The sequence below is a fragment of the Chrysemys picta genome, chromosome 6, assembly GCF_011386835.1.
Source record: "Chrysemys picta bellii isolate R12L10 chromosome 6, ASM1138683v2, whole genome shotgun sequence".
Lineage (NCBI taxonomy): Eukaryota > Metazoa > Chordata > Testudines > Emydidae > Chrysemys > Chrysemys picta.
The window spans coordinates 108,351,221-108,377,336 of NC_088796.1; the positions used below are offsets into that span (position 1 = coordinate 108,351,221).

The window sequence follows — 26,116 nt, forward strand, 5'->3', positions numbered from 1 at the left end:
GTATTTCTGTGTTTTCATTACAAAGGGGAGTTCATGGAAGGAAAAAGTGGGGAGTAGCAAGAGGGAGATTATTCTGAGATACTGAAGAGATGGAGTTTGTATATCTCCCTAGAGAGACTGGCCTGATGCATTAGATCTTCTCTGCAGTAGTGGTAGAAACAGATGACACATCATTGTGGGGAATTTTCAAGAAAAGGTAGCTACCATCTATAACTCCTAAACTGCACAGGGCTGAGGTTCTCCTTCTGTAGAGTTTATGAGCGCTACATATAGCTGCCTCCTCTGGCTGTGCAGCCAATACATTGTGTGGAGGTGCAGAAATGCAACAGGTGGAGGGAGCAGTTGCCATGAGGCTCTCCTGTGGCCTACAAGAATGGAGATCTGCTCCTGAATGGCTTTGAAGCCCTAGATGGCAGCTGCCACCTCCTGCAGGACAGTGTTTCAACTTCTTCTGCCCTTCATGCCCCTGTAGGCAACAACCCAGAAGGGCTACACTTTAAGCCTTTAGAAGAGTGGAGCTCCATTCCAATCAGGCCTAGAAGCCCAGGATGACATCTGCCTATTGCAAATCTTCATCTTTTCCCCCAGTTTCACTGCTTGCTCTACACATTCCCAGATAGAATCCACACTGGTATAGTGGGCAGGTCCCAGTAGAGCATCCATGCTCCATTAACATTGTTGCATAAATCCCAATTTAAGTAATTCATTGCAAAATGTAGGGCATGTTTCATAATTTGCCTTTGTGCATCAATAATAAGTCATTGGTTGATGTTGCTTGGTGAGTTAATGTTCTTGTTTAATAATACTTTAACAAAGTGAGAATGGTCTAACTGGTTTGTGTGCATGATTTAAAAAACTAACAGTATCATTACAACTTAAGCATATGGAAGGTATTTATTAATATATTAATTTGAAACTATATATGCAAAATATTTTCAAATAATCAGAGTGATTCAGCAAGAAAGATACAATTGTGAATTTCTTTGGGAGAGGGCTGTTATTTTTTGATTAACAGATAATTCAGCAGACAATCATTTAAAAAAATTACAAAAGAACAAACCAAAATAATAAGGTAAACAATATGTATCCCAAAATCACTTGAATTCTATTTGCCATATTTAAGGAGAATCATATTCATTGTAACTTTTGTTGAAGCCTACCTGTGATTAAGTTGATTTGCAATATGCTATGGGCCTGATTCAGTGTCCATTGAAGTCAATGGGAGTCTTTTTATGGACTTCAGTGGATGCTAGATCAGAAGCAAAGAGAATATCAATGACTAGTAACATAAGCAGTAATCCCTGTTGGGATACTTGCATAGCCACCCACAACCTTTCAAAAAAGTGATGGATTTGGCTTCAAAAACTCCAACAACGAAAAAACAAAGGGGAAAAAAATAACCATGGGCTCTTAGCATTTCAGTTCTTTGCATGATTGAAGCCAATAAATAAATAAAAATACCTGAACAGTATATTTAAGCTTTTCTTGATCACTGTTGCTATTAGAGATAGAAAGTAAACCCCTGGGCTACAAGAAGCTCTGACTTTCTCTAATTTCTGCCTTAATTGCACTTCCCAATTTTAGTTAATAAAGCCAAGAGATAAATGAAATCCAAGTACACAGACAGATTACAAAAATAAGTCAAATAATGGCATGTGGTCATGTGGCTTCCAACAGTGTAGTGGCTAGACTATTGATGGATGAGGAATGTGTCTGCATTGCTTTCTGTCTTAATTAACTCATGCCTCAGGGACAAAGGTTAATGTTTTTGAATTTTAAACCGCATTGCAGACATGACCATTTATAAACATCTTGGTTAAGATTAGTTAGCAGTGCTTTAGCACAGTGCATTTTAAAGGTGGCATGAAATGTAATATATATTTTGATTGTCATATTAAAATTGCTCGTAATAATGAGAAATATGTAAAATTACCATTTCCCAGTTTCTATTGATTGCATTTAGTGTCCATTGGTACTCAGTGCTCTACCATTACAATCTTCTTGCAAATAAGATTTGATTCACAACATTTGGTAACCAAATCCTCACAGATAGTGAATAGAGTTGTCCAAGCATTCTGTTCTAGCATTGAACGCTCTTAAAAATCAGCCTTTGTTTGAGTTCATACAGCATTTGTTTTGACTGAATGTGATCAATACAAAGTCTTAACACAAGTGACAGATCAGAAAGCAAGCTGTGTGAAGTTGTTATCTACCCAAATGTCCCATGAATAAAAGGGGCACTTTCATTTGCTAAATAGAGATCACAAGAATTTATTCTATATTATTTAATCACATGTAAGAACCCTCAAACTTTAAAGGAATTATTTTAAAACTGAAACTTTTCTTTTATAAATTTCAGGTTAAAGAGGACATATTCTTATTGCACTTGCACTAATTGCAGTCAATGGCAAAGTTTCCACTGACTTCACTACTGCAAAACCAGGCGCTATTGACTTCCTTTCCTTTAACTTGCATTTTGGGAAGTGGGGTGGGGGGAAGCAGGGTTGGAACTGAGAAATATGATTAAGTGTTGTGACAATGACTTCATTTTACAGTTTTTTTAAATCCTGAATTCTTTGTTAGACACCACTAATACTCAGTATGATTCCTGCTACTACCTGTATCACAAGTACCCACAATATTCAGGGGCTAGATGACCTCTCGAGGTCCCCTCCAGTTCTATGATTATTCCTGCAACTGTGACGCACCTTTGTCTATAGATTCATAGACTTTAAGGCCAGAAGGGACCATTGTGATCATCTAGTCTGACCTTCTGCACATTGCAGGCCACAGAAGCTCACCCACCCACTCCTGTAATAATAAATCCATAGGCTCTGTCTGAGTTACTGAAGTCCTCAAATCATGATTTAAAGACTTCAAATTATAGCAAATCCATCATTTACTCTAGTTTAAAGCTGCAGGTGAACCATGCTCTATACTGCAGAGGAAGGCAATACCCCCCTCGCCCCCCGCCCCGGGTCTCTGCCAATCTGACCTGGAGGGGGCAGGGGATTCCTTCCTGCCCCCAAATATGGTGATCAGTTTGACCCTGAGCATTTCGGCAAGACTCACCAGCCAGCTACCTGGGAAAGAATTCTCTGTAGTTAATCAGAGCCCTCCCCATCTCTAATGTTACCTCTGCAATCTTTGGGGATATTTGCTGCTAGTAGTCAGAGATGGGTCACATGCCATTCTAGGCTGTCTCATCATACCATCCCCTCCATAAATGTATCAAGCTCAGTCTTGAAACCATTTAGGCTTTTTGCCCCCACTGCTCCTCTTGGACGGCTGTTCCAGAACTACACTCCTCTGATGGTTAGAAATGTTGGCCTAATTTCATGCCTAAACTTGTTGATAAGCAGTTTGTATCCATTTTTGTGTCAGCATTGGCTCTTAACTTAAATAACTCCTCTCCCTCTCTGGTATTTATCACTAGACATTCAGTATTTATGACTAGATGTATTTATAGAGAGCAATCATATCTCCCCTCAGCCTTCATTTGAGTAGGCTAAAAAAGCAAAGCTTCTTTTGTTTCCTTTATAAGGTAGGTTTTCCATTCCTCTGATCATTCTAGTAGCCCTTCTCTGCACCTGTTTCAGTTTAAATTTATCTTTTTTAAAAATGGGAGACCAGAATTGCACACCAGTGCCTTGTATAATGGTACTAACGCTTCCCTATCTCTACTGGAAATACATTACCCGATGCATCCTAGAATTGTTTTCACGTTTTTCACAGCTGCATCATAAAGGCAGTTCATACTCAGGTTTCATAATCAACCACTATAGCCAGATCTTTTTCCTCGTCTGTAGTTTCCATCTGATATGTCCCCAGTTTAAAGCAAAAATTATTATTGTTAGTCCCTAAGTGCATGACATAGCACTATTACATTTCATCCTACTTCTATTACTCCAGTTTTCAAGATTGTCCAGCTCTTATATGATTTTCCAGTCTCCATATTGGCAATACCTCCCGACTTTGTCTCATCTGCAAATTGTCTGAGCACACTATTACTTTTTGTGTCAAGGTCATTAATGAAAATGTTAAATAAGGTTGATCCCAAGACCAATCCCTGAGGATCTCTACTAGTAACCTCCCTCCAGCCTGACAGTTCACCTTTCAGTGTGACCTGTTGTAGTTGCCCCTTTAATCGGTTCCTTATCCACCTTTAAATTCTTATATTATTACCCATGTTCTCTAATTTCACTAGTAATTTCTTTTGTGGAACTGCTTCAAATCCCTTACTGAAATTCAGTAAGATTAAATCTCCCATCAGGGCCGATGGGGGGGGGGGAAAGCCGGTACAAATTACCGGGGCCCAGCTTCCCCCACCTCTCGTCGGTCCTGTTTAACCGGTCCGCCATTGCTGGGGGGCCCGAAAAATTTTTTTCACCGGGGCCCAAACCCGCTCTCGGCGGCTCTATCTCCCATAGATTAGATCTACTGCATTTCCTTTGTTTAAAACAGCAGTTATCTTCTCAAAGAGATTGGGCTGGGCTGGCATGATCTACCTTTTGTAAAACCATGTCCTAGAATCTATAAAGATGTAATGAGGCCAAACTTTGGAAAGCTGAATATCTTGAAATATCTTGTTTTACAAATTATATTTCTTCGTTTTGCTTACTTCTACTTGTCCTATTGTTAATTTAAGAGTGTTTTATTAGGAAAAGCTGAAACAGTTTAGACATAAGGGCAAACAGTCCTATATTTATGACTGGCAGGCTCAGAAGTAGGATTCTCTAACTCTGTTAGAAATATGTTCTGCATTGCCATATAACGTGCTTCTAAAAATGCAGACCCTTTTCCAACATAATTGATTTTTTTATCAACTGTTCTCAGGACTGCAGTTTGACCTGTGTCTTTGAAGGGTCAGTGATTTTTGAACTTATTGATTTAACAAAGATTACTTAGTTTAAATATATAATAGTGATACTTACCTAGACTTCTTCTCTGACTATGTTAGATGGGGAAAAAAGATTACATTTATTTTCATTACAAGATTTTGCAGGTAGATCGGTGTCAAAGTTCTTTTATATTACTACTCATGTACTGTTACTTGATCTATAATTCATTATGCAAATTTGCACTTGCTGTTGTTTTAAATATGCAAACTCAAAAGTGATCATTTTTTATTTTGGAAGGCTCCTCTAAACATTTAAACATAATTTGAGAAATAGCTATTCAGTAATATGGATAGGAATGCTCTGTATAGTAAATGTAAAAAGTGTAAGAGGAGATACTTTCAGATTTCTGCATGATGCTGGTGAAAGATTGTTGTAGTTTGACATCTATTGTAAGAAATAAGTGTTGACACTCCTGTAATGAAAATGCTGTTACTGCAAATCTGTAGGTTACCCCAGACCTACCTTGTAGGATTTCATTGCCTATTATAATAAATAACATTTCTGATGTTAAAATGTGAAAAATGAGTTTCAGTAAATCAGTTATCTTCTTCCAGTTAGCAACCAGTATATTAAAGAAAACTTCTACATAGAAAAGAGTTATTTCATGCATTAGTAGATAAGCCATGCATGAAAACTAAAACAAAGGCTTAAAAAGGAAATGGAACCAAAAGTCAAAGATTAACTAAATTGTATATACAAAGTGAATGGTTAAAGCAGTATCATATTTGTTGTTTGATATGGAAAGTTAGTTTGAATTACAGAAAAATGTGAAAGCTAATGCAAAAGATCAAAATACATCATATTTGTTTATTATTTATGTATTCAACATATCTTTGAGCAACTTGGGCACCCCCCATTCTCAAATAATGACTGCATACAGAACTACATTTGAACATCTAGACTTTTGCAAAGTTTGACATTATCATTAACTAGATGTACGCTAAGGTAATATTTAAGATGAATCAGTTACAATTAGATAATTCAGAGGTCATGTATAAAACAGATACATATAACAACATACACAGGTATTCAGCTCAATTTGACATTTTTATAATCAGTAAATACTGCTGCGAATTGGTGTCCTTGGATGCACTACTACACAACAAGCTATATTGCTTCAACAAACTAGCTACGGGACATGTTAAATTTATTGGTGAGTCTTCTTTGACATCGAATAAATCCTTATAGGTAGATTTCCTTGTTATCTTTGCCTCCTTAACCAATACTGATACAAGTGTTTACTTTCGTTTCCATTCGTGGTTATGAACTTTAAGCTCTATTTGTCTCTCTTGAACATTTGTTCCTGTAACCTCAAAATATCTATAGATCAAGGATGAGTGAAATGATCCCAATATTTACCAGGGTCTCCCACTTCTGCTACAACTGTTTGGAACCCTCAGCAGAGGAGGGTTTATCAGTGCTGCTGCTGTTTCTCTCACCTAGGGAGTTTCTCATTACTAATGCTGCTGCCTTGCTCTCCACAAGGGAAAATTTGCCATTACTACGAGGAGCCCTCAAGTGTCCATACTTTCCCACTGCTGCTGCTTGTTTTCTGTAGCTATTGTTTTGTGGGAGTCCAAGTGAAAGGGGGATGGACACTGAAAGGTAGAAATAAGATTTAGAAGGTTATATTTAGCACTGGACTTGGCAGCTTATCAAAACCTCTGTGCTTCCTCTTATGCTGGATTGGTAAAGATAATACAGTATATATGGCACAGATTTGGTATGGGTTTATGGGCTGTAATTTTATATTCCCTTTCTGGGAATCCAGGTGTTTGCTCTTCACATTGGAATGTGGGGCTTTTCTTTGTTGGTTTTAGTTTTATAGCTAGTAGACTAGAAGTGCTCATTAGACCCCTCCTGGATGATTTCCCCACCCAGTCAAAAGAAAGTGAGTTGGATGAATTGAAAGTCCATTGATGAAGTGCTTCTTGTGTGTCCCTCTCTTCAAGAGGAAAGGGTGAAATAACAACCAGTCTAAAATAAAGAATTGTTCTCAACAGATACAGTCTCCAGAAATAATCCTTGCACCAATTTAGAGCAGAATTGAGCTCCTACCATGAATTAAATTCTAGTCAATACAAACTGAAAGATAGTTTAATGACCTAGATTGCTCTTGATCCACTAAGTTCATGGTCACTGAAGGGAATGAAGGAAACCTGTTGCTAGTGCTCCTTGGGGTAAGGAAACTGGCTAATTTATTTTCTTTTAACAATAAAGCCATCGGAATCTGTTATAAAGAAGAGAGTGCTTCCTGGGTGACTTCTGTTACAGTGTCTCTGGACCAATGGGAAAACTCATTGTTGGATCTGGTGATCAATAATGGACACCAGAAAGATGATACATGCTGTAGGGGCAAAAGGGAGGATGGTTAGGTCACCATAGATAAGGTGGGTTTTTTTGTTTTTTGTTTTAATTACTGACTCAGAACTAAAGAGTACTTATTTGATTTTAATATCATATTGGGAGATCTTCTTCAGACATTATCTGACCCACAGTTGCAAGCACAGGAGGAAAGCATATCTACGCCACTGTGCTGTGGAATGGGTAGAAGGAATGAATATACATGCCTCTCTCTCAGGTAGTTGGTTCTGCCAGCAATAATGAATGGTCTCCTTCCTTCTGCTCCTGGAACACAGAAACAACTCCTGGCTGCCTTCTTCACTGAAACATTAGGGGAAAGGATCTCTCTGGATCATCCACAGAATTTCCCCATTTGAACATGAGGTATATGATATCAGTTTGATGAAATAATAATTCTTTTGCAGACTTAAAACACATTAGACCGCTGTCAGAGAAGCTGTCACATTCAGTTTGTGAATACCTGGAGGATGAAGGGGTAATCACTAGCAGCCAGCATGGATTTACCAAGAATAAATCATGCCAAACCAGAATGATTTCCTTCTTTGACAGGGTAACTGATTTGGTGGATGGGGGAGTGTGTTGGATATAATGTACATGGACTTCCGCAAGGCTTTTGTCACAGTCCCATATGGCATTCTGATAAGTAAGAGGGAGAAATGCAGGCTCGACAGAACTACCATTAAGTAGATACATAATGGGTTAAACACAGCCTCAAACAAAGAGTAACTATTAGTGGAATGATGTCGGATTGGAGGGAGGTCTCAACCGGGGTTCCCAGGGATCTGTTCTGGGTTCAGCGTTGTTTAACATATTTCTTAACAACCTGGATGTAGGTATAGAGAGCATACTGATCAGATTTGCAGATGCCACAAAGCTAGGGGTGCTTCCCAATATTTTGGAGGATAGAGCTAAAATTCAGAGGGATCTTGATAAATCAGAGGACTGGGCTATAGATCAGATGAAATTCAACAAAGACAAATGTAAGGTGTTGCACTTAAGGAAGAAAAACTAAACGCACAAATACAGAATGGGGGAAAACTGGCGTGGCGGCAGCAGCACTGTTGAGAAAGATCTGGGAGTTGTGGTGAATTGCAACCTCAACATGAGTCAGCAGTGTGACACTGTTGCAAAAAAAACAAATGCAATTTTTGGTTGCATTAACAGAGACATAGTGTGCAAGTCATGGGAGGTGATAGTACCTCCCTACTCAGCGCTGGAGTATTGTGTCCAGTTTTGGTCACCAAGGTATAGAAAGAATGTAGAGAAACTGGAAAGGATCCAGAGGCAAGTGACAAAGATGATCAAAGGGATGGAAAGCAAGCCATCTGAGCAAAAATGGAAAGAACTGGGTATATTTAGTTTGGAAAAGAGGAGATAAAGGGGGGAACATGATAGTGGTCTTCAAATACTTGAAAGGCTGCCACAATAAAGATGGAGAAAAGTTGTTCTCTCTTACTACAGAGGGCAGGACAAGACACAGTGGGTTAAAATTACAGCATAGCAGATTTAGATTAAATCTCAGGAAAAATGTCCTAACTGTAATAACAGTACAACAATGGAAAAGACTGTCTAGGGAGGTTGTGGAAGCTTCTTCATTGGAGATTTTCAAAAGGAGGCTGCATCTTGGCAGGGGGTTAGACTAGATGACCCTTGCAGTCCCTTCTAACATTATGATTTTATTATTCTGATGTGTAGGGTGATAAAGCCTTGTGAGCTAGGCAATGGGGTCATGGAATTTCATACCAGTTGAGAATCTGGCCTATGTTTGCTCCACTCAGGTAAATCTGTAAAGAAGCAACAAAAGAAATCAAAACTTCTAAAACAAAAATCAAATAATCTTAAAGGTAAGGTTTTTCCTATATGTATTTATTTAGGTGAACAACTATGGGCCCAATCTTCAGTCCTTATTTAGACAGAACTCCCATAAAAGTCAATGGGAATTTTGCCAACATAAGTATTGGTCTGGCCCATAATGTATCTCAGTATTACAGTGAAGGCATTATTCAGTGGTTTTGGCCTAGGAGCCATATGAAGATTATTTGGCTCAGTTTTCAAAGAACCTAAACACAAATCAGAAGCCAAAAATATGTTAACACTTCTCCCACAGTTATCAGGCTCTGCGTTTTGGCAAAACTCCTTGACTAGCACAAGCCTGGCTTACCCACATGCTGTGATCTGAAGGTAGCCCACATTGATGATGGCACACTGAGTCAACTGTGTGTACTTGGAGGGAACACTTCAACACAGCATAGTCCTCTTGGGGACATTGTCAAAAAGGGAAACATGCATATTAGTATTTCTTCCTTCTATGTTCTGTGCCCTGTCTCTCTCTCCCCATTGGGTTTTCTCTTCTGCTTCTACTTGCAAGCTGATTAATGCTGAGGCAAATAGAATTTTCATTTGACAATATTTTGCAAACACATTGTTTTAATTCTTTTCCCCAAAAAATGTTAAGATCCTGACCCTCCCACTTCTTCCTCCACCTGCTGGAGGAACCACCTAAGTCCCAGGCCAAATTAAATAATTGAATTTATTAGCCTGCTGTACTGCTTGTTGGGAGGAATTTACATTATATTGTTCTGCAGCAGGCACCTGTGCTAAACTGGAAGGATGCTGCAGCCTTCCCATTGCCTCACGAAGCATTCAAGGACCTGCACAAGAGAAGTAGGTTCTGGAACTAGAGGTGATTGGAAATTTTTCAGCAAAACATTTTTCCGTCTAAAAATATTGATTTTTGTCATAGTCAAAATGCTTCATGGGAAAGTTTAGACAACTTTCTCTTTTTGCAAAAAATATGAGGAAAAAGATTTATTGTCAAAATATCCCATTTTGGCATTTCCAAGATGAAAAAAAAATCAATTTTTTTCAGCTCACAATCCCTTTTTGTTTTGAAATTTAAGGTATTTAATAAAATATAAATAAATTAAAAGGTCATAATTTAAACAAAACATTTTGAAAATGTTCAAAGATTTTCAGTATGGTATGAATTGATTTTTTTTTCTGGTGTTTTTTTCTGATGTTTGATTTACAAAAAGTTTTTATTTTTGTTTTTGTTTTTATTCTGATTTGTGATGGTGAAAAAATTGAAATCTCAATTTTTTTCCCAGTGAAGTTTTTTGGGTTTGGTTTTGGTCTTTTTTTTGTATCTGTCTTCTTCATGACTGGACTTCAACTGGTTTCTTAGAAGTGTAGACATGTTCATTCATAAGAAAAATAAATTTTTGATCACAAAAAAGCTTTTCACTATTACAAAATAACAAGTTCAATCTAAATAGGTCACACAAAAAGTCAAAAATATGCTAGAAATTGGTTCTACCATGCTCACTCTTGGAATCTATCCATTTACATGCTGTCAAAATGAAACATGTTAAAAGGAATCTCCTGTCCAAGAATCAGGTGGGCTTGCGGCCATTCTACCATAGCTAGCACCACTTATCAGGTTTATTCTTGTAGATTTCCCAAAACTGTTATCTCTAAGTTTAGTATTTGGAGCTCAGTGCATCACTTTGTTGGGCTACAATGCTCTCCTTCTGTCAAGCTGTCTGGAGTTGCTAACAAGTGTGAGTGCCAACCTCAGGGCAGACTGTCAAGGAACAGGGCACAAGTCCCTAAACTGGTTGTATGTTCTATAATTAGATTTAACCAACCAAATAACAAGTGTGGACTCCTAAAGAGCTATAACTGCCTTAACATGGAGTTACAGACAGTACCCTTTGCACTCTGATCTATCTTGCCACGTAGGCAAGCCAGCCTTTGTGATAGATGAATGAAAAACCACAACATATTCAGGTTGCTCCCAGTCCCAAAGGACCAGTCATTTACTCCAGGTCAGTGTACCTCCGATCAAACCAAAGCCAATGCTTGTAGCCATTTCTATAATACTAAGTAAAAATGTATTAATCAAGAAAAAGATATGAGAGTTATTAAAAGGTTAAAGCAGATAAATATAAACACACAAATTAGGTTCCAAAAGGTAATAGTAGCTGCTATAATATGCAAGCTCAATAAGCCCTTTAGAGCTAACTAAAGCCAAACAGCTTTGGGATCCCTTCCTTATGCTATGAAATTTTGCCCTCTCTGAATTCCAAGCAGCATAGTGATAATTTTTTCTTGACAGGAAATTTTATTCCCTTGCCTCAGAGCTCAAGCTGATAGAACAAGGGTTTGTGCACCTCTCCACTTCATGGGTGTGGGAGGAGCAATCAACAAAGTATTTTGTCCCCTAATGTTCCATAATGTCTTGTCTGATGTCTATAGGCTTTATTTTGTTGGGGAGAACGTGACACCTCTTGTGGTAAACTAGAATTTCACACTTGGTAATGCTTCTCTTCTGATGGTGGGGTTTTACAGATTTAGCAAACACTTCTGTAGTTACAGAGCAAACATTAAATATTATCTTATAATGAGATATAGATTAATACATGAAGCATCCTACAAGCATTTCATAAAGTCTAAACATTAAATACAATCTTATAACTCTGATATCTATTTTAACATTCCTAACACACAGGTGAACCGGGTTGGTCTCCAGCTATGCATTTGTCAATGTTCAGTGAGGCTCAGGGGCATTGGCATGAGCTGGTACCTGGTCTGCCAACATCACGCCTCCCCCTTCAGTTGTCCCATGTTTCTTGCCCAACTGCATTATCTCCATATACTTATTAACTCCTTTGCTCAGAATCCAAACTGTTTATTTGTAATCTTTGACTTCCTCCTAGAAGGCTCCCTCCATCTTCTGCACCCTCCACTCTCACCACACAGTAGTTCAACAACTTTTTCAAAAAGAAAGATTCACTATGATTTATCTTCCTCACCTCTCATACTCCCTCATCACCTTCTCTTCCTTCCTGTTCTTCATCAACTGAGGTTTCTCAACCCCTCAGCCTGTCCCAGTGATTCTATTTCTTTCTTCCTCCTGACTTTTCTATCCCTCAGTCTCTGTGTCTCCCTTGCCCATCACTTCATACTTGCATGGTTTTCTTTCCCTCATTCTTAATTTACTTACCTGTAATTACAACTCATCTCCTTTCTTCCCTTCAGCTTCTCAAATACTATTTACAATCATGCCACAAGTTCCTTTGTTCCATTTCAATCTTAGTTCCCCTCCAGTCTGGCTTTTGCCCTTTCCACTCCTCTGAAATTGTTCTCACCCAGGTCTCTAACAATATCTTCCTGGAAAAAATATCAGCACCTCTACTCTAGCATCATCTCATTGGACTCATTGCAGCTTTTGACACTATCACTTAATTCCTCCTTCAACATGTTATCCTGCTGGGCTTTCATGATTCCATTCTCTTCAGGTTCTCTTTCTACAAATCTGGACATTCCTTTGTCAGATCTCCTGCTAGGACCTCTTCCTCTTCTGCTCCCTATAGGAATCTCAAAATGCTATTTTACTGGCCCCCTCCCCTTCTTTTGTAACCTTTATAAATATTCTCATTGGCTTGGACAACTTCTGGATAACATCAACAGACTTCAGTGGCCTAATGGATAAAGCAATGGTTTTCTAAGTCAGAAACTGTGGGTTCAAGTCCCATCTGGGGTGAAAAACTACTTTCTTATAGTGGATGGATGGCTCAGTGGTTTGAGCATTGGCCTGCTAAACTCAGGGTTGTGAGTTCAGTCCTTGACGGGGCCACTTAGGGATCTGGGGCAAAATTAGTACTTGGTCCTGCTAGTGAAGGCAGGGGGCTGGGCTCAATGACCTTTCAAGGTTCCTTCCAGTTCTAGGAGATAGGATATCTCCATTTATTTACAAAGGGTGTCATCTAGGAACTGGCATGGTTCAGTGGTTTCAAACAAGAATAGGAGCCAGGTAACCTGAGTTCTGTTCCTGGTTCTGCTATGGGCTTGTACTGTTCCCTCATCTGTAGTAAACCATGTGTTGGGGACACTGCAGATTTGTTAAATAGATCTCCAAATTCCCTGAGAGACCCCTGCTTGCCTTCCACTAGGCCCAAACCTCATAAACCCCTTCCACAACATTTGTGGAGGCTGAAATTAACCCCAGATACAAATTTGCCTTCAGATATAAACCAATACTTTTATTGGACAGAGGCAAATCCTCAATTAGCAAAGGGGACCATTTGGCGGCCTCTATGATTAGAGCCCCATGTTTTTCACAAATGTGAAATAACACAAAATAAAATGAAAAGACAACTAAGGGTACAAACCACCTCCTGGCTGCAGTGGCTTAGTCTCCAAAAAGGGTACCTCCAGTTACTTAGAACTGTTGCTGATGCTTGGGCATGGTGTGCACTTAGTGTAGTGAGTCCATATCTCTCCTGTGTTGACTGGTGTTCATCCTTTTGGTCACCATGTTGGGCAAGTCTCCTCAGCTAGATAGAGGCTCAGGCTGCGCCTTCAGTCTTGCTAAGGCTATGGCCATAGCCTTTTCCCTGAGCTAATTCCCTAACACCAGATTCAGTGTGTTTATGGGACTGCTTTTTCCAGCACCAGCAGCAACGTGGGCTTTGTCTCAGCTGCGTTTTGCCTCTTTCCAGACTCATCCCAGTGCCAGCTAATTGGCCCCAAACCAGTCAGGTGGAATGCAAGCTCCCACTTGGGCAGGGGATTGGAATGGAAAGTGGTCTTGCATAACTCACACAAGGAAAACTATTAGTCACTTTGAGTCACCCAGACACAATGTACAAGCCCTCTGTGACAAGATCCCCTTACGATCCTCTCCTGGTACCTGCTCAATGGCTCACTTTCCAGTCTTTTGGCTCCAGGCCCTTCACACTCCTCCTCTTAGATTGTCCAATTTTAGCGCTTCTTAATAATTTGGACCTCTGGCCAAGTCATTAAGTTCACCCTCTCTCCCAGGAGTAAACAAAGTCCAACAAAACAATCATCCAGCAACCTCTTCAGCCCACTCCAGAATCAGTAGTCCTTCCACTCCTGGGACATTTTTGTTGCTGTTCTGTAAATAAAACTTGCTTGCAAAAATATTGGTTCAGATCTTGGCCTGAACCACAGCTATGCTTGGTGCAGCTTATATGTGGATAGGGGAAATGTGGCATTATATTACATTTATGCACACCCTTGCCTCAACCCTGGGCCAGCTAGCTGCCAGGCTGGTTCCTTGCATAAAATATAGCAACTTCTGGGCTGTTTTACATTGTACTGCCTGTGAATAGCCTCTTAAGATTCCCAGGTTGACCCACAATACCAGAAAGGCAAGGATGTTGGAGCCACTACAATGGCCTCCAGAATGATGATGCAAAGCATCCAGAGTCCATTAAACATAAACTTATTTTAAACTGTTGTGAATTTGCTGGTCCTCCCCTCCCCTTGAAAATATGCTATCTCAGGTGAAAGGATATTGAGGACAATTTTAAACATCTTAAATGCAGATCTTCCATTTAGCTGTATGTACTGCTGCTGGAGCTCAAGCAAATTTGAGCAGAGTATGAGTTTTAAAAATTAGAACCACTGATGTGATTTTTTTAAATGATTTATACAGCTTTTATGTGAGGCTGCAGATCATTGTTCTAATAGTACAATCTTTCTTTAAGCAAGCTTGACTTATGCACAATTGACTTTAAGATTCCTAAAACCAAATCAAGATTTATCACTCATTACACCCTTCTTTTCAGATGCACCAACTTTTTCCTCAGAATTAGTCTTAATGGAATGTCTGTTCAAATGAATGAAAAATTAGGACACACCTGAAATACCTGGCCAGATATGAAAGCACATTTCGTGAACATACATTGCACACTGAAGACAAGGGTAAACAGGGTGTATAGGTTTGGAGAGCATGAAGAGAGAGTGACTGATGGGTATTCAGTGGTTTTGGGCAAGTGTTGTTATGAGGCAGTCTTGACATTAAAAACTGCAACCCAGGTTAATTGAAAAAAATTGTTGAGGTTTGCAAAAGTTTTAGCTGTTCCAGGGTTCTCTGAAAAAGACATCCCTCTTAGATCAGTAAGTCTCTGTACTGTATTCTTTGAGTAGACAGAGGAAAAATATTCCTTGTATATCATGCACAAAGCAGTCTGCTTTTTGTTCAAGGTGGAAGACAATGTTACACAGGGGCTATCTGTTGAATCCAAGTGTGGTGCAACATTCTTGGATGCCATATTCATCCATTTATTATCTTCCCTTCTATTCAAAAGGAAAAGATGATTTTTATCATGATGGTTTCGCTAATATAGTAAGTGTAATAGACTGTTTTCAGATGCCTCATTATGTCTTCAGCTGGGAATGAGCCAATGTATAGTCATTGAAACCATTTGCATTGCATGGATAGAACCTGTTATGAAGATAATAAAAGAGTTAATATATTCGATAAATATCCAGAGCCAACAGATGTTTCTTACTTTTTCAGGTATTTAGTGTACAGTGGATTACTAGATAGTTGTTACCTCAGTGTTTCTCTTTTTTTTTCTTGTTCTGCATTATCCCAATTTGAAAATGTTTTTAAAAGAGTAGCTGATATTCTGACAACCTTTGTCTTATGTGAATCCAGACAACAAAGTTCAGTATAGATATTTTGAAGCTGCAAAGTATGTGATATTAATTTTAGTATGTGAAAATTAATGTGTGATATTTAAACAATATCAATGTAGTCTTGCAATGGAATCCATATTACTCTCAGCTGCTGTAATCTTTTGGCTCCATACGAATCATAGAAGGTAAAGTCAAAAGAAAATTAGACTATCTAGGTCATCTTCCTGGAAATTTAGGATTGTTCCCTAAGCTACCCTTTCTTAACATGTTTACAAGACTGATGTTAACAGTCTCAGGTGGTAGGGTTTCCACCACTTTCCCTAGAAGACTGTTCCACAACCTAAAAAAAGTGTCATTGAATGGATATTTTTCTTAATATTCTTAATATTCCCCCTTCATTATGATTCTTGATTTCATTCTGCTGTGCTTGATAATGCTTCTGTGCACTGCTATAAAAAATTCCTCTTCATTGTTAACACCCTACAAATACCTGTCAATTTTTACTGTGCCTCTCTGCTCAGCCATTGCTTCACTCATTTAGCTGTCACTCTCTTCAGTCCCCACAACCTCCTGCTTGCTTTTATTGCTCTTCTCTCAACTTCCTCCATGCTCCATAAATTGATGCCTTTTTGCATGTGTCTTTGTATTATGTGTGTATACAGTGACACATATCTATCTATCTATCTATATGAAGAGAATCAGAGAAACATGTACACAGAGGGATCATCCTTGAGTTCTCTACTTTATCTACCATCAGGCCACAATATTTGTCCATCTTCTGCACCATTAGTTTAATTCCTTTTTAAAGTGTAAAGTTTAATATCACTATCATGCATAGGTAGAGCTAGTACTAGTAGGTAGCATAAAACTCACCATTCACTACTTAGGTACCTGCATATCATGAAGGGGATCTTCCTATAATTAGGATAGAAAATTACACAGTACCTCCATCATTGCTGAGTGGCAAAGGCTGAGATATTAATGAGGTCTTGTAGTATCTCTTCTGCTAGTCACTGCCTTTCTCCATGAACTCCCATTTAACTTCTGAGTCTGAGTCTTCTGCATAGGGATCTCTGCTCAGGGTACACATCAGAAGCAGTAAAGAAGTTTTATTGGTTTGACTAAGAAGCCAGAGAGCAGGCAGTAGTTAGACTTTCAATGGAATAGAGAGAGTCCAGCTATTACTTTTGTAAAAATAATAGGCCAGGGAGGATGGCAAGCTCCTTCCCTCGGCTAGGGATTTGTGGCCTGGGAGTCTGGCACTCTTCTCTCAGAAATATGTAGAAGAGTAGAGGGCACGGATTGTCATGGTCGGGGGTGACCTAAGAAAGAAGAGGTATCTGAGGACTTTAACTATAGTGCTCTCTTATTTTCTTGGTATAAGGGATGTAGATGGCATGCAGAAGAAAGCTCCTTCAGAGAAGTATATAGTCTGAAACCAGATATTTGGTTAAAAAAACATTTTGTTTGGGGACTTCACAGGTTTGCATGCACTTACTCAAGTTTAGCTATACTAGTTGTACCTGCATTTAAATTCACTTGTTTTTGTATCAAACATGAGTCTTCGGGATTGTTCTGTAGATGATCCAGTTATACCTTGCATGATGACTGCTTTATCTCTCACTCACTGTATGCTTGACCTTGGAGTTTCCTTTAGCTCTGCATTTGAACCAGCAGCAAAAAATGTACATAACTCCACTAACAAATTAAGAGGCTGCCACAGAAACTATTCAAAACAGACTGCATTTTTCCTTAGTTCAACTTCTTCACAGTATATTAATAGAAATCTGAAGCAATTTAAGGAGGGCTATAAGACTATAGCAGGGTACTTCCTATGATCCATGTAGCAGATATATAACCTTATAATAAAAGTAGCCATTTACTTTCCCCCAAAGTACAGAACACCAGGATAAAGTCCAAAATGTGCAAGTCAGAATATCACAAATAGTCCAAGGTAGTGCCTGTATAGTTCAGATTCTTTTTGTTTACATAATCACAAAACAAATAATAAGTAGAGTGTTAGGATTACCCTCAGATTTTCAAAAAAGGAGCCTGAACTGTTACAGTTAATCAAATCTTAGAATGTACACTTGCCTCCAGGCTTAAGCACAATGTATAAATCCTGTGTTCTGTACAATACAAAACCCTTCTGTGTTGAACATTATGTTCTTAAAATGTTTCACTTCTGAACAAATTAAATTACAAGTAATAAAGAGATCAAAACAGATTTTTTCCTAAAGCGATTTAAATACAATTCTGCCTGTTAAGTACAGTTCAAATGTGCTTCACTACATAAAACTAAAGCATCAACTATACCTTAGGGTCTTAGTCTCAAACCACTGTATAGTCAACAAATAAAGGATTTGCTCATTTTTTCATCATGAATCACAATTAGCATACAATTGCCTTCTTTTCCCTATTATCAAGCTTTGTAAGATCCCCCACTATGCACCTTCAGGGTTGTACAATTGAAATAAAAGCAGAGTTAGCTGGGAAAGAGATTTCTAAACCTTATTATTTTACTTGTGCTTTCAGAATTGAATTTGAAAACTTTTCAAAATGCTGGCATGTCACATAAATAATCTAGGGGCAAGAATACAATTTCCAGTATACCCTTAACTATTCCTTCAACTTCATCTCAGCAGGTTAGACTTAGTCAGTGGAAATATTTTAATGCACTTCATTTTTTTCTCTGTCTACGATATGTGACCACCCCTGTAGCCAAACAATGTGTTTGACCAACAACTTCCCAGTTGTGTTGCGTTTTATGTGGTTAGTAAATTCCACCCCACAACATTCTTCAGCTGAAGGGGTTAAATGAATATGCACCACAACAAAATCACTTGAGAGCAGTGCTTCTTTAGAGATTATTTTATCTGTCAGGGAGGCCTGGGTGTCTCAGAAGGTTTACAGGAGTTAGCTAAGATTTCAGAAAAGACCTTCTGCTTATGCTGTTTGGGATTTTATACATCAAAGTGATCCTTTTTTAGCCCCAAATAACATGCTTGTCGCATTGGCGGTGTGAACAGATTGACTGTAAGAATGGGGGTTGGTCCCAGTCCCAGTTGAAGTCTTGTGTTGTGGTTCACATGGTAGATTTATTTCCCCTTTTTTCAGGGGGTCCCTACCAGGTCCCCTTTTTTCAGGGGGTCCCTACCAGGTCCCATAAGTCTCAAAACACCAAAGTAAAAAGGAATTACTTGGGATTAATATAGCTGTATGAAACAGGAGAAGAGAGTGGCTTGCTCCAGCCAGTCCTGGTGAAAACTTCCCAGCCATGCTCCATGAGCACTTTAGCCTGCTGCGACTAAAAAGCTGACCCTGAAGAGTGAGTAGGGATTTTCCCTGCAGTCACTAACAAGCTCAGTTAGCTTGCCAAATATTAAGTCCTTCTTCTCCTTTGCTCTTTGAAAGCTCAAACCTTTAAGTAGCAGTGTCTGCAACCAGGGCTAGTTGGTCTATGTTATGTAACTCCTTATTCCTGGATTAATCCCTTATCTGCCTACAGGGGGTCTACACAGCACACTTCTAGTGGTTTTCTATACATGATCACATGCATCAGAGATACAAGATAATTCCCCAGATACCATCTCACATTTTGTATCTCAAGAGTCCATAACATAAAGTCATAGCAAAAATTAGTTAAATCAATCCTTGCAGCTAAACTCACATTACCTCATGAACACATACTCATCTGTTATATTTGGTTTATGTATAATGACTACAACTTTTTTTGAAATCTAGCAATATTACACAAAATTTTAATTAAACATATGCTTGGCATTCTGTGGAAACTATATATGCTACTATAATTTTCTTCTTTTTTCCTGTTCTCTTTCTAAGGATTTAGTGTATCCTTGGCTGTCTCACCTACTATTTCCTTGACAGGCTTCATTGCTTCGAAACTGTGAAGTTGGCCCTGGGACTGCAGGCTAAGATTGTTAAGGGACTTGTTGGATTTACTTTTTTATATCTTATCCTCATAAGCAATTATGAGTAATTTGCTCACTGTTATGAGTGTAATAAAAAGGTTCTGTGCTACTCCAAGATAAAGTAAAATTATATTTTATTGTAGTAGCTGTCTGAGGAGTTTCCAAACTCTTCAGTGATTTTCCACCTGTATGCATTAACTTGCACATGTTTCCATGTTTAAAATTGGGGCAATTTATTTTAGGGATGACTATGGGCCCAATATGCAGTTTACATGGATATAGAATTATTCTCTCAAACATGGGGCTCCAGGAGAGGGCTGGTTTTTGTTGTTTCGTTTTTCTTTTTTTCTGGAAGTGGTAGATCAAGTATTTATTCTGAACATAGACCAAACTTCCAAAATATTCTGTTTGGTTTCATCTAGTCTTCATAGAGTCTATTTATAAATAGTTTTCCATATTTTCAGAGGTTAGGAAGCTCAACGAGTGAATCAGTGGACAGACCAGAAAACAGTCTCATAAAAAGTGTTACAATTCTGGCTATGTGACAATTAAACATCATTAGGCTAAGAGAGCAAGGTTCCAATTCTATAATGAACTCCATGTGGCTGGACCTCTGAGCTCATACAGAGCTCATTGCAGGATTGGGGCTCATGCCATTATTTTCTTGATAAACAGCGGTTCCGCAAGGTATGAATTTTTTGTAAGCAAAAGAAACAGTGCAAAACTAGGCTGTCTATTTGAATATCCAAAAGGCTTCTCATTTACACATCTTTTAAGTGCTGATACAAAACCCACTCAAGTTAAATGGGAGTCTTTCCATTGTTTTCAGTGGGCATTGAATCAGACCTGAAATCATACAGGGATGGGATGAAGGACAGAAAACAAACATAAAAAGCTATAGAATTATAAAACACATCTTGTATTTCTTTTGAATTCACCTGGAATAATAACAACTTACTAAACCAAATATTGGCTGGACATTCAAAGATAAATATGTAACTGAGAATTAATTTACTACATTTTCTGAATTCAGGTTTCAACAGATAATACCTTGAAGAAAGCAAAGTGCCAGTAGAGCATTATTAAGACTGGGGGGTAAGATAATATCTGTTATTGAACCAATTTCTCTTGGGAAGAGAGACAAGTTTCCGAGCTTACACAGCGCTCTTCTTCAGGTCTTGGGAAAGGTACCCATAGCATTTTTATAAGCTCCTGTGTACTCTATTTGCACTGATTCAGTTTTCCTTCTTAGGAAACTATAATTTTTTTATAATTTATAAGTTTTACTAGAGAGAGAAAAGGTAAAGGGGCCCACAGGAAACACATTTTTAAACTTGCTATCAATCTTTATTATTAAACAGGGGATAGTATATAATGTAATTCCCAGCAGTTAGGCTTTAAAAAAAAATCATTACATTTAAAATTAGAAAATAAGTCTCGTAAGAAACATATCTAATACATTATTTGTCCTGTGGTGTTTCCATTGCATTCCCTGTCAATGAAATGCTTTGTACAAATATTTTACTTTACTAACCATATAAAGCATTACTTTACAACTTCCCAAAGCCTACAGTGGTGTGGCTGTTGTTCTCTGGGGTTTCTCTCCTCTTCGTCACCCCAGCCACAGGCTCCCCTCCTGCGGTCTGTAGGAAGGCAGCCCTGCTCCTCCAGAGTGGGATGGACATCTGGAGCCTTATCCAAAACCCTCAGAAATCAAAGGGAACCTTTCTATGGGGTCCGGCCCCCATATTCCTGAAGATGTAGTGCAGGAGAGGACAACCCCAGTTACTCTCCGGAGACACCTTATTCCCCCTATAAATACTAATGGTAGCACAGGGGAGTATGGTCCATGACTTTCTGCTGAGAAATATAAATTTGCAGAAGAGAATGGTGACAGCTAATAGAAATATGCAGTAGCCTGTCACAGATTAGCCTGTTTTGTAATGTATATACCTTATGCAGACAATATTCAACAAGAAAATTCAAGAGTTAATTTTATATATTTACAGATTCTGATAAATAAAATTTGTCTATGAAATTGCCTAATTTATTTTACCTATTTTTCAATTTTTAAAAAATCAGTACCCATCTTTACATTTAGAAACCAGAATATGGTGCTGAAGGTTTGACACACATGTAAATTATATTTTAATGCCTTTATTGCCCTTGTAAATGGAGTGATTTATGAGATTATTAGTACAGAACTTTAAAAGCCTAAACTAGAAAAAAATGCTTAAGGATTACAGAAGCTTAATAGTACATTCTTATATTTTTACTGACTATAAGCAAAGCTTCAAAGATAAGTGATGTGATACTTTATTTTCAGCTAAATATCGGAAACAAGGTTTAAAAAAAAACTAAAGGAAAACACCACAATCTAAAGTTCTGGGGTAGGAGAGAAAGAACGTCCAAATAGCATCACAATAAGGAAAGTCCCTGAAGATTGGGTGTACGTTCACAGGGTTTGAGTTATTAACTGAGTATTAACCATGGGGTGTGTTTAGAGCCAACTATATTATTAACAGGATGCAAACATGGATAAAATTTGTAGTGTAGACCATGTCCAAAAGTTGGAACTGCTGGTGTGAAAGTTAGTAAAGCACATTTTTGACTGTTTGGTGACAATCTTAGAGACATTCAAATATCTTGACACAGGTTAAGTCATTCCCCAAGTATGCTGCACGAAGGACAACATGAAGATGATTTCATTTATATTACGAGAACACTGTGAACTTAAATCCTAGAGGGGCAACTTCTCAGCTCATGTACATTAGCATAGTTCTACTTAGCTTGCTTTTTATTCCATGTTTGTACAATGCCTCGTACAATGGGGCCCTAGGCTGTGACTGAGGGTCCTAGGCACTTTGGAGAATACAAATAATTAATAATATTGAAGTCATTATTGCTATGCCAATTTATAGCAGCCAAAGATCTGGCCTATTATTATCAAAAATCTTTTTTCCTCCTTAATTATAGAATCATAGAATTGTAAGACTGGTATGGATCTTGAGAGATCTTCTAGTCCAACCCCCTGCACTCATGGCAAGGGACTGGACTAGAAATATTACCTAGACAATCTCAAACAGGTGTTTGTCTAACCTGCTTTTAAAAATCTCCAATGATGGAGATTCCACAACCTCCCTAGGCAATTTATTCCAGTGCTTAACCACTCTGACAGTTAGGAAGCTTTTCCTAATGAACAACCTCAACCACCCTTGCTTCGATTTAAACCCATTGCTTCTTGTCGTATCCTCAGAGGTTATGGAGAACATTTTTTTCTCTCTCCTCCTTGTAACAACCTTTTATGTACTTAAAAACTGTTATGATGTCCCCTGTCAGTCTTCTTGTTCTTACTAGTAGCACCTACTTGTGCATCTTCATAATCCTATGCAAGCCATGTTAACATTCATTAGAAGAGAATGATCAGTGTTGCATTATTTCAGTGATGACTAAGGCAGGATTTAAGATTATTTATCTGACAGGAAATAATTTAAAATTAGCCACACTATAGATGCTACTGAAGCCTAACATAGCTGTATTCTCTATTTCTTTGTGTCTGGTTCCTGTTTCTCTCTCTCTCTCTCTCTCTCTCTCTCTCTCTCTGTGTGAGAAAGATATCTGGGAGTATGGAACCACTTAGCATTCTGCAAAATGTGTGCACATATTACCTTTCCTGCTGAATCTTAAGCTTTTTATAACACAACTTGTACTCCCAATTGTATGGAGAGCTGGTAGTTGGGACCCTTTTTTCTGAGAAAATAAAAATGGGTTTAAACCTACATGGCAGGAACATCTCAGGGTGCAAGTCAGGAAAATGAAGCAATAGCGTTGCTGTTCTCCTGCAGCAGCCAACACAAGTAGAAGACCTCCTAAAGCTTCGTGCTTATTAGCTCTTTCACTTGGGAGCAGAAGTGATGTTTCTTTCTGATCTCAGATGGCAAGTGTGAAGTACAGGCATAAGTATCTTTGGGCCAACAGCATCCCTGTCAGAAAGAGGAAAAACAAATCACTGGGCTCAGTGCCAGGCAGATGGTGAGAATCTTCATGGCTCTGCTGAGGTTGGGAGGAAAAGCAAATGAAGAGTGGAGGAGGGAGAGGATGAACTCTAGGAGAAATAAGAGCAGGGGAGGGGAGAGGAGGTAAAGAGAGAACACGGAGAAGAGAAGGAGGGAGTGAATGAGATAGAATCAAAGGAGAGAAAAGGGGTTCTGAGAGAATGGAGAAGCTTAATTAAGTCTGATCAGCTCTGTCATCCAGAAAGATTGTGGAACATCTGTGGGCTTAGGTGCCAAATAACTTGTTTTGTGCTCTAAACCAGGAGCAGTATAAGAGCACATCACATGTCTATTCCTCAGCCTTGGACCTAACTGCCAGGACATACTTTGGTGCCACAATTAAGTTGAAATATCTTGTGCTCCTGTCTCTGAGTTTGGGGAATTCCAGATGCTGATTCATGTTCTAAGTTGCAGGCCTATTGAGCTAAATTTATCCTCACTTATGGTTATTTCTGGCAATGCTGCATACCTGCAACTCCCATTGAAGCCTGAAATGAGGAAGGGAAAAAGGGGTTTTAGAGAGAACAGCTTCATTAAAGCCTGGTGAAATTCCATTTCAAATAAATAGAAGTTGCAGGTGTCCCATATCTCTTAGAATTTGGACTTCACTTCCCATACAATAATATTAATTCACTTTGTGAGAAGAGAAGAATTTGGCCCTATATATACACACAAGATTCATTAGGATGGAAACATGATTTTCAGATATGAAATTATGTTGTTAGTTTTATAGAATTATGTTAAATGCCTGTGATATTTTCATGAACCCTCTCATCAGCAAGATAGACAGGAAAAATGTCATGGAAATTTCATTTTCATGTTCCTTCCAGAGCACTTCGCTTTTGCAATACAGATTGCAAATTCAGCTTTAATTCTAAGAATTGTGTTCAAACTCATACTTTCTAACATACTCTGGATCTCTAATCATAAAATTTCCCCCTTAAGATGAACTAAAGCTCATCTGAGGGGGTGAGTTTACTGTTGATCTTGTGATTTTTTTCAAAGGGTAGGTGTTATCACTAGTTTTATTAGCTATTAATCTCCTATTTCTTGTAATCAATAATGACCACATATTATGGAGAATCCAGTTGTGGCTGCATAGTTAAGGCTGAATTAAGCTTTGCACTTAAAACAGACAGTGAAGCTCTTGGTTATACATAAAAAACAGTGTGACTATTCTCCCTAAGCTTATAACACTTACCTTGAGTGTAGAATGAATGTAATGACGATTTACACTATGAAGGAAAAAGAGAGAGACAAATGTAATGTGTCTAAAAAATCAGTTCAATCTAATCTGAAACCACAAACACTAACACACCTTAATCATAATCATATGGTTATTGCATAGTGTTACAACAGAGGAGAATTAAGGTTGTTTTGGTATCCTAACTGAATTTCCATACTTCATCATCTTTGGCTTTACTTTACATTTAAATTTAACATTGAATTTCCTCGGGTTAGGATGATTGGGTTTTGGATAATCACAACATCACTGTAATGTATTTGGCCATAAATTATTGATATGTACTTTCATCCTTACCTCCACTTTAACATTAATTTTGTCTGGAATTAACTATGTGGTTCATTCTTTATGAAAAAAAACCTATTAGAATATAACATAATGTAATTCTCTCAGCTAGTTCCACAGTAGCTGGAAGGTTACAGCCTTGTCAGACTTGTAGTGACTCTTTGACCAATATTTCTTTATTGTGTTTTGGTGACTAGCTGTATATCATTAACCATTCTGCTTCCCTGGCCTTATTACCACATTTATTTCCTTTTATTAACTGCATACCCTAGAAGAATAGAAAACTGATGGATAAACTTCTAAATGTTTTTAAGATGGCTGTGATTTTTTTCTGAACATTGCCTACATGCCTTCATAATTACCATAGCATACAATCTCACTATAAAGCTGTTCTTTCAAGATAGTGAGTTTGTGAGAGATGATGCACTCTTTTTTTTTAATAGACTTGGGAGCTAGGATATGATAGAGTGGTGGGATGGTTTGGCTTTGTTGTTTTAACCAAAGAGGTATCTTCTAGCAGATAATATGTAATGAAATTGCTATGAATTGTTATATTGTAACATATTTAGATCTAGTGAAGAGTGTATGTATTTTTCAAATGTTTATCTTTACTGATGCTTCCTTACTTTCCTCCATTCCTCTTCATTCCAAGGGCTGTGAAAAAGCTGTGATCATCTAGTTATTTAATCAAAAATATTTTTTAAAATTAAAAATAAATATTTTATGCCTTGTTTTACATGTCACCTTCTATTATATTTGTATTCATTTAGAAACATATTGGAATCTATTGCTGTGGCATCTGGGATTTTTCATATCAGCAAAACCCAGCAACAAACAAATATGTGCCTTTCAGTTTTAAAAATCAATAGATCAGTTGTCTGT

The 26,116-nt window shown here is 38.1% G+C and overlaps 1 protein-coding gene across 39 annotated transcripts in view; it reads left to right on the forward strand.

Moving 5' to 3' along the window:
• The window catches only part of PTPRD (protein tyrosine phosphatase receptor type D), a 1,673,772-nt gene that overhangs the window by 426,503 nt on the left and 1,221,153 nt on the right, over positions 1–26,116 (forward strand). The gene's annotated exons all lie outside the window — the stretch shown is intronic.